The sequence below is a fragment of the Anser brachyrhynchus genome (assembly GCF_964034855.1).
Source record: "Anser brachyrhynchus genome assembly, chromosome: 3".
NCBI lineage: Eukaryota > Metazoa > Chordata > Aves > Anseriformes > Anatidae > Anser > Anser brachyrhynchus.
In genome coordinates, this window is record NC_137696.1 from 80,469,395 (window position 1) to 80,489,529 (window position 20,135).

The following is a 20,135-nucleotide window of genomic DNA, read 5'->3' on the forward strand; positions in this document are numbered from 1 at the left end:
AGGATGACGGTCTAGACAGTAGTTGGAACCCAGGCCCTAAGAAGCATGTCAAGGTTGAGAGACGTACCAAGCATAGGGAGTGGGGCTGGACGGGGCGCTGCATCAAAACCAGTGCCACAAAAAAAAAAAAAAAAGTGCAGAGAGTCTTAGTGATTGGAGACTCCTTGCTGGGGGCACCGAGGCTCCAGCTTGCCACCCGGATAATCTCTCCAGAGAGGTGTGTTGCCTTCCTGGAGCGCATATCAGAGATGTTAGGAAGGTTCTGCCACAGCTCATTAAACCAGAGGACTACTATCCTCTTATCATCATTCAGGCTGGGTCCCAGGAAGCTACCACAAGGAAAATGAGTAATATTAAAAAGGACTTTGCATCCCTGGGAAGGATGTTGAAGGAATCAGGAGTGCAGGTAGTGATCTCCTCTGTCCTCCCGAAGAGTGACAGGGACCCAGAAAGAAGGAGGAGAATGGGACAGGTAAATGACTGGCTGAGGGGGTGTTGTCTGGATGAAGGCTTCGGGTATTTTGATCTTGGGCAGGCCTTTGAGAAGCCAGGTATGTGGGCTGCTGACAGACTCTGACTCAGCAAGAGGGGCACAAGTGTATTGGGGAGCAAGCTCTCTGGACTGATTACCAGGGCTTTAAACTAAGAACGCTGACTGGAACACTGTCATGTCTTCTTTAGGAAAGACAGGCTGGGGAACTGAGGGGGAGGAGTTGCCCTTTATGTGAGAGAGCAATTAAAATGTTCCCAGCTCCACCAGGATGGTGAAGAGATTTAGATAGGAAGACAAGGATTTCACTTAAACAACAACCAATAACATTTTTGAGGTGATATTTTGTGTTCTGGATGGCAGGTATTTTAACAATAAAGCACTTACACGATCCAATATGACACTAGATCAGTTTTAGTAATAACACAAAAAATGATAAATTTTTGGATAAATTTGATAACCCAATATCCTTTATAAGGAAGATAATGTAAGAAGATAGAATCACAGAATCATAGAATGGCTCGGGTTGGAAGGGACCTTAAAGATCAGCTAGTTCCACCCTGTAAGAAATGTCAACATGGGAAAAAAAAAAAAAGAGAGAGGAAGAGGAGAGGAAGAGGAGAGGAGAGGAGAGGAGAGGAGAGGAGAGGAGAGGAGAGGAGAGGAGAGGAGAGGAGAGGAGAGGAGAGGAGAGGAGAGGAGAGGAGAGGAGAGGAGAGGAGAGGAGAGGAGAGGAGAGGAGAGGAGAGGAGAGGAGAGGAGAGGAGAGGAGAGGAGAGGAGAGGAGAGGAGAGGAGAGGAGAGGAGAGGAGAGGAGAGGAGAGGAGGGGAGGGGAGGGGAGGGGAGGGGAGGGGAGGGGAGGGGAGGGGAGGGGAGGGGAGGGGAGGGGAGGGGAGGGGAGGGGAGGGGAGGGGAGGGGAGGGGAGGGGAGGGGAGGGGAGGGGAGGGGAGGGGAGGGGAGGGGAGGGGAGGGGAGGGGAGGGGAGGGGAGGGGAGGGGAGGGGAGGGGAGGGAGGGGAGGGAAGGGAAGGGAAGGGAAGGGAAGGGAAGGGAAGGGAAGGGAAGGGAAGGGAAGGGAAGGGAAGGGAAGGGAAGGGAAGGGAAGGGAAGGGAAGGGAAGGGAAGGGAAGGGAAGGGAAGGGAAGGGAAGGGAAGGGAAGGGAAGGGAAGGGAAGGGAAGGGAAGGGAAGGGAAGGGAAGGGAAGGGAAGGGAAGGGAAGGGAAGGGAAGGGAAGGGAAGGGAAGGGAAGGGAAGGGAAGGGAAGGGAAGGGAAGGGAAGGGAAGGGAAGGGAAGGGAAGGGAAGGGAAGGGAAGGGAAGGGAAGGGAAGGGAAGGGAAGGGAAGGGAAGGGAAGGGAATTTTAACTATTAGGCCTTTTATTTAGATTGGCCTGTCTCTAACCTTCTTTATCATTAATGGAGATTTGCTTTCCAATGGAGACACTTCAGTGACATGTTTAAAACTGGGCAGTAAGCATAATTCTGGATCATTAATTAATTTAGATTTTAGCAAGGGGGATCTTTCCATTTAAGTTATTTGTTTTTACCTAGTTCCAATCAGACAGTAGATTTTATTATCTGCATATATACAACCATATTTCTCTTTATGACATAGAAGCTATGAAAATGTTGACTATCCAAATGATGCTTGCCTAGGGGGGTTGGACCTGATGATTTTTGAGGTCCCTTCCAACCCCTATAATTCTGTGACTCTGTGACTCTGTAGTGACTCTAACTCAAGCTTTCCTTAAGCCAAATCCCCAAGTTATTAGTTTCTAGATTAAACATCTACTTTGTATAAGAAGCCACTAAACTCCTACGACTGCAGAGCTATACTGAATGAACCATATGTTCATATTATATAGTCACTGTAATACTCCCAGATTCTATACTTGTGAAAAGAGTTGGTAAAAATTGGTACAAGTACACATATATAAGTAATACCAACAGTGGGGTATGCCTCTTCCCATCTTAACATTTCTTATGGTTATAATTAATTAGGCTCTCTGTGCAGTCTTTTGAGAATGAGACCACCAGGCCAAGGTGGTGCCAGAAACATTATCAACATATTGCTTTTTTACCTTGTTTTAACTCTAATAATACCTTAGGCTGAAAAAATAAAATTTCCAACCCATAAGTATACAATGTGTGATCTTTTAAATAATACATTGATTTATTATTTGTTATCATATACACATATTATTCAATATGCAAGTGAATATAAAGGCCTATATACTATGCATGTAAATATAAAGATAAAATGTTTATTTAGAGTGGTTATCACAGTACCTGAATTTCACTGATGTTTTGTAAGGTATAGAAAATGTTAAAAGTTATTGTTGATGGCTTTGGGGCTAAAAGTTTTATTCTCTTAGGTGTAAGATATATAATAGCACAATTTGCTGTATTGTTTTTATTTGAATTATTATTGAATGTTATTCTTCATTGGCCAACTTTAAGAATATAGGAAGCAGGGTCTTTTTTCTTTGTCCCACGACCAGTTTCTTGTTTTTCATAAATTATAAAGGCTGACTGATTCCATGTTTTGCTTGAGCAATCTCAGTGAATTTATCTTATGATGTCACTGGTGTTGCATACATAATAAGACACAACTGTTCTCACTATTGCTCTTAGGATTATCTTCATGTGTGACTAGGAGCATAGATTGCTCATCCTTTTATCTCCATTTCCCATCCTGACCTCTTTGATAGCCTGTTTAAATTTTGACAAAGAACTCCTAGAAACATTGCAGCAGTAAAATCATTTTAAGTATGCTTTCTTTCTACATATATGCACATATATGCACACGTATATACATATATCAAATGTATATTAAATACATTGATTTTCACTATATTTTTATATAATGAATATATAATGTGTATATATATATATTTAGGAAAGCATATCAACAAAGGATGAAAGAGGACTAAAGGAAAGTAAAAGAGAAGTGAAAGCTCAGCATCATCTTATGGAGGTCTGTGGTTATTTCTGAATTTTAAGGAAAAGGGTCCTATCACAGCTGTAGACCAGTAGAGGAGATTTCAAGGAGAGCTAAGGAAGTTCCAGAATGTCTGAAAGGTGTGATACTGGTACATGTTTTTACTCATTGACACTTTAACTACTATAGGCCACTTCCAGTTGGGAAACATGTGGAAGCGTTGCAGGATACTGTGAATGTGTATGCCCTTAAGCATAGAACACATTAACAGCAGAGATGTAAATGATTGTTAATGGGATGAACAGGTACTGCAGAACCTCTACAACTGCTGTACTTTTGTATCTAAGTTTGTCATTACTGCTGTCTAGCATATCTTACTGAAGTATTCCAGGAAAGCAATTAGCTTCTGGAATAATTTTAGGCCACCAGCTTTTGTCTCAGCAATGCAAAAGCCCAGAAATGAATCTCTAGAGTTAAGAATAGGAATTTGGAAACAGGAGTTTCATTATTATGTTCTATGTGTCTGTTTATGTCTATAAACTTATCTGAAGAAAAATTCAGTACACTACAGAAGTCTACCAAATATATATATATATATATATATATATATATACAAAAAAATCTTTGTTGGTAAATATTAGCCAATGGTATTTCAAGTACCTTATTCAAGTCTTTGAAGAAACCTGGGGTAAAGAGAGATATTTCTAAACTTTCGCTTTATTCGTTTTGTTTTCCCTCTGGAAACGAGTATATTTTAACTTTTATAAAAGAAAAGAAAAGCTTTACAGAGTGGGGGATTTTGGTATGCAGGGGCTTCCCTACCTCTAGGCCACTTGAGGCAGCTGAGGGAGCCACCAGGACCCGGCAGCCCTTGACAACTTCCTTTGGCAGATGCCTATACCCAAACAGACTTCCCAAGGATGGAAAGAGCTGCCCAGACCCTCAGATCCAGGGAACTCTAGTCTCTGGAAGTCCCCATAGGTCCCAAAGACAGAGGTGGGTGTCATGGGTGAAGTGTACCCAGCTGGATGACCTGTGCGATTCTATGATTCTATGATTCATGGCACTTTATTCAAAAATATCTATGTGACAGAAAATTAATTAGTAAATGTGTGTGTACACTTCCCTCTTGATTAAAGATAGTAAATCATTTTCTAAGTAAGATGCCTTAAATTCCCATAGATTTTAAGGAACTCAAACCATGTAAAGTATGCCATTTAAAAATTGTCTGGAATATGCTGCAAATTGTTTACATGTACCATTTTGTTCTTAGACTTTTCTATTCCAATGAGCAAGCTGTCAATTCTAAAAATATAATCTGCTTGGTTTAAAACAATAATTGGTTTTCTTGGAGATTTCTGATGAGAGGTGGCTTCTCCAGATTTGAAGACTTTTACAAATGTTTGGTAGTCAAAAAAATAAAAAATGAAAATGTGAGGATGATAAATTTAAGTGACAGAATTTCAAGAATTAAATGTTAGCCTTGGAATGAATGTAACTTTAAAGGGGGTCACAGTTTGAATTAGACTAAAAGAGAATGAGGATAGAGTCTCAGAAAGGTTAGAAAGATTAGAAAATCTTTCCAGAGAAGGGAAACCAGAGAGTGGAATGAAAGAAAGATGTAAGTAATAATACCTGAGAAAGTAAAACAGTAGGAGAAGGTTATGTATTTTTTCTTAAAAGGTTAAATATTTGAAAGAACAGGTCTACAAACTGGAGAATGGGGGCAATTTAGTAGATGGAAAGGAGCAAGCAAAGCTCCTTACATTTTGTAAGACAAGCAGTAAGAGGCTAGATGTATGTGTAAAAGCAGGTTCATGTAGATGCACACAAATGTATTTATTTTATTTATTGACATACATAATATATTTTTTGTTTGTTTTTGTTTTGTTTCTCATACCAATTACTTTCTTAAACAACTGAATTTGGAATAGATTGTGAACAATATCTCCATAATTTTATATGTACGTGATAGTAAGGATTATCAGCAAATAAGAGCCTGCAATCATTAAACATTTTTCTTGTTCCTTTCTCACAGAATTCTCATCTCTTACATTCTCCTAGCTCACCTATTGCCACCAATCTGTTGTTTTGATCTTTATTTTGATTCTTGCAAAACAGAAGCTCTAGTATTTCATCTACTGATCATCACAACATCATTCTGCTCTGCAAGTGACTCTCACTGAATAAAGCTATTTAATAAAGTTTCTGTTCTTTTTCTGTTGGTTTTTTTTTCAAGTTTTCTGTTTGCTAAAAGTTAACTTTTGACTATACACATAAAGAATATCATTAATTGCTAGAAAGCAAGCAGTATTATTAATTCTAAAAATGATAAGACAAACAAAACTGTCATTGTCCTTTATAGAGTATAGAGTATATAGTGTATTGTCCTTTATATTGTTTTTGCCTGCATGTGTACTATTTAAGACATATTGTTGCATCTTTATACAAGTCAATTTGATACTGAAATTACAGTTTTCTATACCTAGTAACTACACTGGTTGCTTGAGAGACATGCAGATGCTTCTCAGTAGTTGCCATTACTTTCATTTTTGTCATGTTCCTTGCAGCTTTATAGTTTCTTGGTATAAATTGGTCCTGCTTAAGCATGCTGTGCATGTGCAAGTGTTAAAAAATGAGGATAAGGGTGATGGAGGACAACTGGTTTCTTTTGTAACTGAGCAGTTTTCAAGGCAGGCCTTCAGTTGTTATGGCAACCTTCAATTAATGAAAGTGTCATCAAAGCCGTATTTCTCCACTACTTTTTACAGTTATCTCTATTGAATGTGACTAAATTTCTCTTTCTGCAGCCAGTGACATAGTTTCACTTGGAAACTATATTAATAATTCTAAATTTTTCTTACGTTCTGTGATAACAAAATCCCTCGTAACCCCTCATTATTATGTATTTTTTAAAGTGCATTCTTAAGCCAGGTATATGATAATTTAGTAATAATCTATTCATAAGTTGTTCTGCAACAATTAAGATGGTACTTACATGTGAAGTTGGTACCAAAATTATCGGTATGTTGTATGGGAAGAAGTTATCTTGTTTTGTTAAACCAATTATTTATGACAGATAATATTAAAAGAATTAGCTGTGTTATAAGGCATAGATTTCTACAGGACTTAAAATCTTTTATTCTGGACTGAAACTTCCTTTTCACACATACAAGATGGGAATTTGTTTTCTTACCTCCAATAATTTATTAGAAGCAGATAGAAAGTGCATGGTTACAGCATCCCTTGATAGGAAGATAAAAGACAGAACTATGAATCTATAACACGTGTCTTCAGGTCTGAGGCTGAGACCTTACAAAAATATAATTCCTTTCAGAAATCTACAAAATAACTCATTACTGGTCAGTGGCTCCCATGTTAACTACTTGGACAGAAAGGATGAGTGCATAAATTTATTAACCTATGTGACCTACGTTTAATGCCTAGCTTTAATGTGACCTAGCTTTAATGCCTCTTTCACTGGATCTCAGCTTGGAATTATGGCATGGTGTTGTGGTATGTTTAAAAAAGAAAATAAGTGGTGTTTCATTCTCTAGTATATATATGTCTTTCTTTCAAGTGTGAACTTTGGTAAAGAGGTTAAAAGCTATAGTATCTTTGTAGAACAATAAGCTTCAGTCTAACTGGTGTGATAGTGGTGTAGCCTGTAAAAGAAGATTATGAAGCAAATGAATCGTATTAATACATAATCCCATAAAGTAAACCATAAGACATTTGGTTGTACTTATTTCCTGAGAAATTGACAGAAATAAACAGAAACCAATGGAGTTTAAGTAAGTGCCACCATACTTTCATACATATTTTTTTTCCTTCACTACCATTTTCAAACTATAAAGAGAGAAGGAAAAAAAAAAAAAGTTACCCAGATATTTTCATTTTTCTTTGTTTACAATACTAAAGAAGCAGGGTATAAAACTCTGTCAAACTTTGTGTGTTTCCAAGAATTCCTGAAGAAATTGTCAGCATACTGTAGAAAAATAAATTAAACAAGTAGAAACATCAGAGAGCTATGGAGTTGCAATACTAAGAACATATAATGAAATTAATCAGTATTTGATATTAAATCTGGATTAAGCTTATCAGATCAAAACCAGTTATCAGCTCACTAATGCTGCAATCAAATACTCACAGTAAATGTTCCTTGCATATCATTTCACTATTTGGCCAACACTATTTGGCCAACAATGCTGTCCCTAGGGACGACATGTGACTAGGAGCAGGACGAACAGAGTGGGCAAACAGGGCATGGTGCATCAGCCATTAAATGGCGTGGCAATTTTTACAGCAGTTCACACAGAGGGGTGCACATGGGGGGTGAAATGTGGGTCACTTTCTATCCTGAGAGCAACAGAAGGTACCTCCTACTGAAACAGAAATGGTGTCCACTCACTGTGCTCTCGGGCTGAGGCTGAAACCCAGATGGAGGGGCACCAACCTCCCCAGTCAGATGCCTACGCCTAAACAGACTTGCGAGGACTGAAAGAGCTGCCCAGACCCTCAATTCCAGAGAACTCCAGAATCTGGAAATCCCCACAGGTCCCAAAGGCAGAGGTGGGTGTCATGGGCATAAGTGTGCAAGCTGGATGAACTTTTCAAACAGATGGCTGTGTTGCGATAGGAGCTTACTAGGCAATATAGCATCTGAGTGGAGATTGATAAATGGTGTTACACACTTATATGGGCCAAGCAACAGTCCTGTCAAGGGGAAGAAAACAAGCTTCCAGCCCTGAATTGACAAACTCGAACGACTCACAGGACAAGGGATACTGGACCCTTGTCTCTGGTCAGAGCAGGAGGAGGAGTCTACCCCTTGCCTCTGAAGTACCCCTGCATGATAGATATGGTCTAGGGCTGGAGAGAGGAGACTATGTGAGTAATGGTAAAGACCTTGGAAAGGCCAGTGAAAGTATCTGAAAATAGAATTTGTCCTCCCAACAATTCTGTATGAGTCTAGAACATTTCTGGTCATAACTAGTTGAGGCTCTGGTAATATTCTTTGGAAATATTTTCAGGTTGTAATTGATGTAGGGCTGATAATATCAGATTCTAATATGTAAATCAATTACATTTTTAGTGCATGTTCCAGTGGTACAAAGAGCTACAGCTACATAATAAATACCTTTGGTTTTATTGTAAACCTGGGAGCTATTTCATCATTGTAACATGTATTAAATTGAAGTTTTATTTCTATTATGTCAAATAAATGAAGTGAAGCAACAAAGAAACGTTTTAAATGAAGTGTATTATAGGGATAAAGTACACAGAGGTTTAAATGAGAAGGCAAATCAGAATGGCATTTTCATGTGAAGCCAGTTCATTCATTCAGAAAGTAGAAATTTGAGAGACGTTGACTGTGTAAAATTCAAAGGTATTTTCTGTGCCCTGGGATGTAATATATCCTCTTACTTCATAAGGAGAATACATGAACAAAACCCTATGTTAAGACACTCTACTAATACAATATTTGAATTGACTAACTAGAGTATCTTAAATAACCTAACCTTTGCACACAGCAAAGTAGTTGGTGCAGCTATGCCTGTCACAACTGCCATTAACTTTGACAGGATTTCTATAGACAGATTGCTCACTGGATTGAGACTCTAATGTTGGTAAACTGTAATTTGCTGATTTAATGAGTGTGGGTTTTGATTATATATATATATATTTTCTGATTATATTTGTTTTCTGCAGGGTGTTTTATTTTATTTTTTTCAATCCTGGTTCTCCATTTTCTTTTGCAAAAAGTTTCCATGGAAACTGCAATGACAAGTACATGGGTGGAGTTTAATGATGCCAACTAGTGCTGTTTAAAATCTTTTCATATAATAGATTGAAATGTGTGTTACAAATGTAAAATATTTTTCTGTGTAAGATAATATCAATGCCTGGAACTTTGGCTTGACATAAATGATGCTCTGTTTATCTAGCCTACAAAAATCCACATATTACATCTCCATAAACTGCAGCTATCTTTTATTGTAGAATGAAGGCCCATGTGCTGTGAGATGCCTTAATATTAATAAATATAAATATTAATTATGCTGCAGATGCTGCAGAAACAACCTTGCAGCACTTTCTCCCTTCTAAAATGTTTTCTCCCTATAGATTCCATTTTCTCTACTTGAGCTTTTAAGATATTCAAAGTATAGATATGTCATGAAAGCATTTTATGCTCCTATAGTCATTAAGAATATACAAGTCCTCCATCTTGAACACTTGCAGATGCATTTTGGCCTATGGAGGGATGGAGGGAAAAGGTTTCTTGTATTGCTTTCTATTTTTAATGAAAGTACAACAATGTTATTCAAGTCTTTTACTGAGGATTTTGAATTTTTTGTTTTCTTCATTCATCATTGCAGACAACACAAGAATTCTTCAAGATCTCCACCTCAAAACCTATCAGTCTGATGTTGTGCATCAAATGTTAGGCCATACTACCTTTACCAAATGTTGACAATGAATTGCTATAATTTGCTTTTAGAATTATCATGCTTTTGGAATGACAGAGGCAGTTAATACTTCTGAGAATGCTTCTGCTCTGTAGTTCTGCAAACCACGTCCTTACACACCTGACCTCATCATCCTGATATTGCTCTCAGTTGGCCTGTACTAGACAATTGGTGATCGTGTGGTAGCGTAGCCAACTGCAAGAGTGAGGTAATTTTAATTGATTGAGTCCCCTGTTAATGACTGTTTGAAAGGCTTCACTACTCATACTGCCAGTAGATTTCTCTGTCATTGTTGGCAGCACTCAAATCTATGGAGAGGGAAGCATAGGAAGAGGCTGTGAACCAGCAGTGACACACAGAGGCAGAGACTCAGGTTACTTGGGAGATGAATGCCAGAAGAAGGGAATGGGTGGGAAAGGAATAAGATGGTTCTGTATTAGGTTAAAAGCCTTGCAGCAGTCTGAGTAAATTTACATGTGGACAGTTACCTTTGCCAGCCAAGTTTCCACTCCTGACATATAATAAAATAATAAAAATTCTTTTGTTCTAAGACTTCTTATGTGTAAGATCACATTGACATATGTAGATTCCGATCTCTCTCTTTTTTTTTTTAATTAATTTTGTTGGCCATTAATTTGTCTAAAAGTTATTTGAATCTCAACCTTGATTACCCAGGTAATTTTGTTCTTCTGGAAGACAATATGTAGATAATAGATCAATAATAAAATATTAATAAAAGATTAATATAAATCTTCTAGCATGTTTGCTAATATTTTGGCAAACATTGCAGGTTTATTAAAAGTGAATATCGGTAGGCTTGAAATTTTAATATCCAAGTCTTTCATGTTGCATACAAGTTAGCCAAACCTACTTCTGTTTATTTTTTGTAGATTTTGTCTCACTTCCTTCTCATTTCCTAATGAACTGTGAAGATTCCATCAGCATTACATTTTACGAACACATGTACTCAGTTCTTTCCCAATAGAGTTCAAATGCTGGTTCATACTCCTGTTTTTATTGATTCAAAATCCCACCTGTGCCTAATAATGTATCAATGTATTGACACTATTTGAAAGAAGAAAAAAAAATCCAAGGAATGTATTGTAAAGAGTCAGTTTCATACCTAGGTTTACCACAGTGAAATGCAATTCACCTCAGACTTAATGGTGGAGCTTTTAAGTACTTTACCTATGCAGACGCATTTAGAGGTTCAAGACTGACAGAGATCAGCATTTCTGAGTCATGATCTGAGGTTAGAGAAAATGTCGTCTGTTAAAGGAATTCAAGTTGCATCATTTCAGGGTCATAATTTACTATTTTTTCTTGCTCTCTATCCACAGGCTTTTGTTCTTCTGTTTAGCCTTAGCATATTGAAGGGTTAAACATTTGGGTTGAACAACTAGAATCTATCCAAAGTGTGAAAATCCTAAATGAAAGTGGGATGAGAGGTCCTCCAAACAATTTCCAATTTGATGCAAATTCTGAAGTTATCATCCAACGAGAGTGACTGTGAGAATCTATTGTCTGTCTAAAGCTAAGTTTTCTTATTGTCACCATGCTTGCTTAATAAGTCATGTTCAGTCTAGACATTAACTGGTAAGATTCTGGTTCAAAGTCTGAATCAGTGAAACACAGCAACAGAGCAGGAGAAAAAAAAAAAAAAAAGACTGTAAACACTAAGATCACAAATCTTATGGAACAAAATTTGCACAAAAGAAAATTAATGAAGAGAGAAAACTGACAAGTATCCACCCATACAGAAGTTTTTTTATTGTATTAAACAGCTGAATGTGAGGAGGAGGTGGATACTTTTAAATGTACAAGTACATTAAAACTTTTTTTTTTTTTTTTTTTTATGAGCTAGTCAGGACACTGTGGAATGAAAAAGATCTTAACCCAGAACTGTCTGAGGTAAATGCAAGTCACAGCTTGTTTGAGAGAGCTCAATTTCTATTTAGATATCTGAAGCACTTTACAAAACATGTACAAAATATTAAAACTAATAAAAGCTAAATAAAAATAAAATTTAAGCCTAAGTAAAATTTGGAGCTAGGTAAGGTAAATAAGAAGAGGAAAATTATTTATTTATTTATTTATTTTTATGGTACTGCAGGTATAATGAACATGTTATAAAGAAATTGTTAATGTGTTAGAATTTAGAATTTGACACTAATTGAAATATTTCTTGGTTTGCTTTTCTAACCACATGGATATATTTAGATTTGTTTTCCATCTGTTTTTAACTGACAATAGTCTAATTTAACATTTGTTATCAAAAATATTTTCTTATATACTGCAAATCTTTCACAGAATCACAGAATCATCTGCGTTGGAAGAGACCTCCAAGATCACCGAGTCCAACCTCTGACCTAACACTAGCAAGTCCTTCACTAAACCATATCATTAAACTCTATATCTAAACGTCTTTTAAAGACCTTCAGGGATGGTGACTCTACCACCTCCCTGGGCAGCCTATTCCAATGCCTAACAACTCTTTCAGTAAAGAAGTTCTTCCTAATATCCAACCTAAACCTCCCCTGGTGCAACTTTAGCCCATTCCCCCTCGTCCTGTCACCAGGCACATGGGAGAACAGACCAACCCCCACCTCCCTACAGCCTCCTTTAAGGTATCTATAGAGTGTGATAAGGTCACCCCTGAGCCTTTTCTAGGCTGAACAATCCCAGCTCCCTCAGCCAATCCTCATAAGACTTGTTCTCCAGACCCCTCACCAGCTTCGTTGCCCTTCTCTGGACTTGCTCGAGCACCTCAATGTCCTTCTTGTAGTGAGGGGCCAAAATTGAACACAATATTCAAGGTGCGGCCTCACCAGAGCCGAGTACAGGGGGACAATCACTTTCCTAGACCGGCTGGCGACACTGTTTCTTATGCAAGCCGGGATGCTGTTGGCCTTCTTGGCCACCTGAGCACACTGCTGGCTCATATTCAGCCCACCGTCAACCAATACTCCCAGGTCCTTCTCTGCCAGGCAGCTTTCTAACCACTCATCTCTCAGCCTGTAGCGCTGCTTGGGGTTGTTGCGCCCCAGGTGCAGGACCCGGCACTTGGCCTTGTTGAACTTCATACAGTTGACCTCAGCCCATCGCTCCAGCCTATCCAGATCCTCCCGCAGAGCCTTCCTACCCTCGAGCAGATCGACACACGCACCTAACTTGGTGTCGTCTACAAACTTACTGAGGGTGCACTCAATCCCCTCATCCAGATCATCGACAAAGGTATTAAAGAGGACTGGCCCCAGTACTGAGCCCTGAGAGACTCCACTAGTGACCGGCATCTTTAGCTCTCTTTTCACTTTGAAAAATACAGAGAAAGAGAGAAAGAGAGAGAGAGACATGGGAAAGAGAAGAGGAGATCTAGTGGATTATTAATTTAGGAATCTTGTGTTAGAAGACTTTACTGATCTAATCATAGAAAAATTCTTTTATCTTCAGTCTAAAATACTTCTGTCCAATTTATATGCATGTAGTCTTTGCCAAATTTAGTCTCTTAGTTTAAATGTTTGATTTTGTCTCATGTTTCTCATCATTTACTTAAAGAAAACAACCATATTCATTCAAGTCTTTGTCTTGCAAATGTATGAGTTAAGATGATTTATTTATTTTTTTTTAATAAGCAGGAGTGAATTCTCTATTTCTAATAATCTTAAAAGACTGAATAACAGCGTTTCAGAATTTTCACTATTCTGATATTCTTGTGTAATATTTGATCTTTCCTTCTGCCATCTATCCCTTTCCAGGAGTTCAATGGTAGTGGTAAGGATTTCTTCCTTTTTAGTCTTGAGGTCCACTTGAGATTTTTTTTTTTTGTATATGTTTTTGTTTGTTTGTTTGCTTGCTTGCTATTAATTTATTCCTAGATAGCCTCAGGGTTTTTTTGTTTTTGTTTTTAAAAAGGCTGTATTTTTTCTTACACAATGACTGTCTAGATTTGTCAGATCTTTAACATACGTGGTACTTAAACTAAAACTGCTCCATACTTGACCCCTGGTGACAAGCATTATCACAGCTGAAACAAACTAAACCCAACTCTGGCCATGGTACGATCAGACAAGTCTAGAGATCTTGAATGTGATATATTTATTGGGCTATAATATTCATGGGTAATACATACGGAGCCTAGAAAAATACATCCTGATATGGGGGAAATAGTCCTTCCCTAATTAGGCTGATTTTAAAAATTTTCACAAGTGTGTTGCCCTTTTAAACGTGTTTTCACCCAGGCTATTTTTTTTTCTGAGTCTTTCTTAAATTTATTTATTACCACTCTTCTTATTTACTTTTAAGGTTGTGGATTCTCCAGCACAGAGATGCTTTTAAAAAACAGTTGAGGCATCTGTTGACGCTTGGTTTATCTTGTCTTGGGATAGATAGAATGCCTGCTCTCTCACTTACTCACCTGTAAGGTACCTGTTACCGCTCTCTCATTTACTTACCTACCTACCTTCCTACTTAATAACTATTTTTTTCTCTATTAACTGGTATTTCCACTGTTCCTTGGAATTCTTTGTTCCTAGTTTAATGAAGACATAAATTGTCATAAATATATCAATTGGTACAATTGGTACAATTAAATATATGCATATATGTAAGCAGTGTATTACATAGCTCTGTATTCCCAAACTGATGTAATTGAGAATATACACTTTTCCCAAGGACATATATTTAAAAATCTTTATCCTTTTTTTGTTTCCATAATTCTATATTACAGATCTTACAAATATTCTGTGTCTGTAAGATATACACAGAGAGAGAAAAAAATAGAGGTAAATATATAAATATGTTTACCTCTTAAGCTTATATTTGTGTTTGTATTAAACGCTCTTTATCAACATTCATAACCTCATTTTCACATTAAAAATCTTCTTGTATTCCTTTTCATTTGGGTACCAATTTGATCACTCTATCACGGTGAAAAGAAAGTTTTTAAAGATAAATGTTTTAGAGAAATAATATGAAATTAAATTGTTCTTGAATATTTTTTCTAATTATAAGATAGGTAATTATAAAATTAGACATTAGTTGATTTATTGATTAGTTAATAGTTTTCTAATAACTATTGATTAGTTATTAGTTTTAAGTTAGTTAAGTTAAAAAATAACATGAAAAACTTAAATTTGCATTTGCATTTTTCCTTACTACGTAAATTCTTTAGAGTTATGAATATATAATGAGACAGACATATGATAGAACAATTCAAACACAATGATCACACAAAACTAGTACATATTAAAATTGCAATAAATGTTATTTATCTAATACAGAAGTACCTTCTTGACATTTCAGTCTGATATCAAGAGTCACACAAGGTGCAGCTGAAAAAAAAAATAAAATAAAAAGGCACAACATTATGTTAGAAGTGTCCACTGTTTATTAGGAAACAAATCTTTTGTTAGAAGCACAGTAAATATATGAAGATAACAACATTTAGTAGTGGTTGTAGTAGTATATTTATTTTTACAAGATCTAAATGTAGAGATGTTGTCAAATGATAATTATCTGCCTTCAGTCTGTGGACAAATGAAATAACATTTAAATCTAAAAACTGATTTGATTAAAAGAGATAGTAACTGAATACAGTCCTTCCTGCTAAAAGCAACATAAGAATAAACTTAGGAAGTTTCTAACATGTTATTAGGTGAATCAACTCGGACTGCTTTCCACTTTGGATGTTTACTTAGACAAGCTTTCAAAATAATCCTACAAAAGATATTTGTACTTGAACTATTGTTTTAATCTTCTCCACATTTGGAGAAAAAGCATATCAACAAGTATTTGGCAGTGGTGCAGCAGAATGATACCAAATAAGATTGAAAGAACTTTTGAAATGCTGAAATTGACTTGCTCAAAAGTAGTGTAATATTCAGAACCACTGAGAAAGAACTAAGGGGGAGATTGCTAAGGCTTTGCAAAAGTGGTGCTTTCATACCTCTCATGAGCAATAAGAAAAAAAGTTGTACGTACCCTTAGACAAAATCACTATAAAATGGCAAGTGAAAGTTCAGTTGCAGATGCATGTCAAAAATAAATTATTAAATAATAATAAATCTGATTTGCATTTGTTAGCTTCTGGAATAATATAACACAAATGCAGAACTATGAATTGTTTTTCCTTTGTGTATAATGACTAATGTGTCCAGAGAAAAAGCCCACAGATCCCTGGATGAACGTGAGTACAATCTTATCTTCTAGTGCTATATTCCAATGTAAAAGAAATGATCAAAATGCATAGTTCATTACTACAAGAAACGACTTACATTTAGAGGATGTATCCTCATATAGGAACAAACAACTACAAGAGACATCCTCAGTAAACAAATCAATTCCTTGCAAGAGCAGGCATCCATGTAATGGATGTTTAATTCTGAATCGTCTAGAGCCCATGCTCCACTGCTTGTAGGGCACAACACATTTCACAATATGTCTGGAAAAACTGAGTGCATCATAGGTCAAAATGACTTTTTCATTACTTGGTATTTTAAAAGGCTCCAAGTCAGGCTTCTGACAGAGATTAAGAGATTAGTAACACCACCGTAGTATGTGCTCCCTGTCACAGTGTTACAGGAAGCAGCTGTATCACTGATAAGAGTTCTTCCTGTCTCAGAAACACACTAAAAAAGAAGTCTGAGACCAAAATATGAATAACACTTCCATATACACAGGAAAACAAACAAACAAACAAACAAACAAAAACCTCAGTGGTAGATGAAAAAAAAAAAGAAGTAAAAATAAAAATCATCTGTAACAGTAGGAGGAATAAAGAGTTTCAGGGGAAATGTTGTATATCACTGTGAATGCATCAGCTACCTCTGATATGTGTAAGTCCTCCATATAGTTCTGATGTATCTTTTTGCACTGACAGATGGATGCAGAGATATATTTCTATAGCTAGGAAAGGAAGTGTTCATTGTTGATTTTTGTAGCTGCAGCTAGGAACCAGAGACAACGTGGACTGGGATTTGTTGGAATTCTACAGATTTCAGCAGGACTGTATTAAGATTTTTTATTCTATCTTTCTGACTAGATGTTCAGGGCTGACAAGCTTTTACAAATATATTTTCCTATTCTAAATTTGAAAAACAGATATTGGAAAGTCAGATTAGATTAAGACTCATCTGAGCTGTACAATTTGGTACATCCTAGGGCAGATATATGTTGTCCCATCTGCCGTTTGAAATAAGTGAAGACTTGAACCTAGTGATGAATTTCAAAAACATAACAATGAAATATTGGACATTGAGGGTGTTCATGTAGTAATCAATCACATGATAACAGCTGTCTCAGTTTAGGCAGAATACCAAGAGATATTAAAAAGCTTATGTCAAAGGCCAAGCAAAAAATATCTCTTTCAATTCTATTGATCCTGTTTATGTTTAAGAAAATATGGATAAAAAACAGACAACCACATGAAAACAAGAAAATCAGCTGACAGAAGCGTTGAAAATGCTGACAGTATGGATACCATCTGCATCATACACAAGCACACAGGATACTAAGGTTATTAGACACAGATGAATTATGAGGTATATCAGCTAGTGTGAAAAAATCAATTTGAGAATGTAAATCCACAAATACTAAATAAACATGACAAGGCCCTAAATCAGTAGAGTACTCTGTGACTCTCCATTACTCTGTTTGTGTGTTCTCAACAAACTGCTTGCAATTCAAGCAGATGTGTTGTATTTCCATATGTTTATCAGCATAATTTACACAAATTTTAGAATGGCATCATAAACATCATATAATTCTCATATAAAAAGCTCAAAATGACCCCCACATTATGAAGAAACTACTCGTCATAAGGAAAGTTATTAGTTACTTCTAAACACATTTGGATCCCAAGTTGTTCAGAGACATTTTCTTTGAACTTCTCAAATGTTGTTTTCAAAATAAGATTAATGTATCAGCAAGGTATATGGAACGAAACTATGAAAATACAGCAGCTGTGTATTCACTATAATCTTTGTAAAATTTTAAAAACCAGTTGAAGGGTGAACTGAAAGATCCTGTAATCTAAAACTTTTATTAATATATCAGTGATCTTACAACATGGAAGAAAACGTGTATGAATATGCAAACTATAGTCACAGTGTAACATCTTGGATTTTGAAAGATATAATTTCATTACAATGTCACAAGAAAATTTTTAACAGAAATAGGCACACAATGTTAAATAACTTTCATGAAGAGTATCACGGGACTTAGAGAATAAAGTTCCAGCAAGGAAAATAGTATACTGGTTGGGAATGATTTTACCTGATACTCTCTCCACTTTTCAGAACTCTGAGGTAAAAAGTGCATAGGGATTATTTATTTATTTTTAATAAAAATTAAATTTTTATTTATGTGAGCTGTGCTTCCTGTTTGCTGTTCACTATCATTTGTGTGATAGAGGAGCGGACAAGACAAGGAGAGGTGCTATGCTGGACCTCATTTTCACCAACAAGGAGGGGCTGGTAGGGAATGTGAAGTTCACGGAAGCCTTGGCTGATCATGAAATGGTGCAGTTTTGGATCTAGAGGGCAACGAAGAGAGAGCAGAGCAAGCTTGCTACCCTGAACTTCCCACTGACTTGGAGAAGGGAAACACAACCCCCATTTTTAAAAAGGGATCAAAGAAAGACCTGTCAAACTACAGGCCAGTCAGTCTCATCTCTGTGCCTGGTGAGATCATGCAGATCCTCCTGGAAACTATGCTAAGGCATATGGAAAATAAGAAGATGATTAGTGACAGCCAACATGGCTTCACTAAGGGCAGATCATGCCAGACAAATCTGGTGGCCTTCTACAATGGGGTTACAGCATTGGTGGACAGGAGAATAGCAACTGACATAATCTACTTGGACTTGTGAAAATCATTTTACACTGTCCCACATTATATCCTTGTCTCTAAATTGGAGAAACATGGATCTGAGTTGGTAAAGAATTGGCTGGATGGTGGCACTCAATGGCTCAATGTGCAAGTGGAGGTCAGTAATGTGTTCTTCTGGGATCTGTCTTGGGACTGGCACTGTTTAACATAATTGTCAGCGATATGGACAGTGAGATTGAGTACACCTGCAGCAAGTTTACTGATAACACCAAGATGTGTGGGTGTGGTTGACACAGTGGAGGGAAAGGATGTCATCCAGAGGGACCTGGACAGGCTTGAGAGGTGGACCTGTGTGCATTTCATGAAGTTCAAACAAGGCCAAGTGCAAGGTCCTGCATCTGGGCTGGGGCCATCCCAAGCACAAATACAAGCTAGGTGGAGAATGGATTGAGAGCAGTTCTGAGGAGAAGGATTGGGGTTGTTGGCTGATGAAAAGCTCAACATGAGCCAGGGATGTGTGCTTGCAGCCCAGAAAGCCGGACATATCCTGGGCTGCACAAAAAAAAAAAAGCATGGCCAGCAGGTCAAGGGAAGTGATTCTCCCCCTCTACTCTGCTCTCATGAAACCCCACCTAGAGTACTGCATTCAGCTCTGGGACCTCCAGCACAGGAAGGACATGGAAGAATTAGAACAACTCCAGAGTAGGTCCATGAAGATGATCAAAGGGCTTGAGCACCTCCCCTGTGGAGACAAGCTGAAAGGCCTGGGTTTGTTCAGCCTGGAGAAGAGAAGACTCAGGGGAGGCTTTATGGCAGCCTTCCGGGACCTAAAGAGGGCTCATAAGAAAGCAGGAGAAGGACTCCTTATCAGGGAGTGTAGCGACAGGACAGGAAATAATGGTTTTAAACTAAAGGAGGGTAGATTTAGATTAGATACAAGGAAGAAATTATTTTCTCTGAGGGCAATGAGGCACTGGGAAAGGTTGCACAAAAAATTGCAGATGCCCCATCCCTGGAAGTGTTGAAGACCAGGTTGGATGAGGCTTTGAGCAACCTGGTCTTGTGAAAGGCATCCCTGCCCATGGCAGGGGAGTTGGAATTAGATGATCTTTAAGGTTCCTTCCAACCCAAGCCATTCTTTGATTCTGTGGCAGCTGGATATACATATAGTTCTATTGCTTGACTTAGGTACAGAACCTGTTTTCCTAATGCTCTCTTGGTTGTGAAGATTCATGGCAAAAACATGAAGAATGTACCATCAAGCAGACTGTGATATACCATATGCACCTGAAGTTCGTACTGCAGGACAGACAAATAATGTTCAGCTTGTCTCTCAAAGCAGAAAATGACACCAATCAAAGGGGCTTTATCCTACCTCCAATGCAAAAGAATATGCACAAGGTCCCT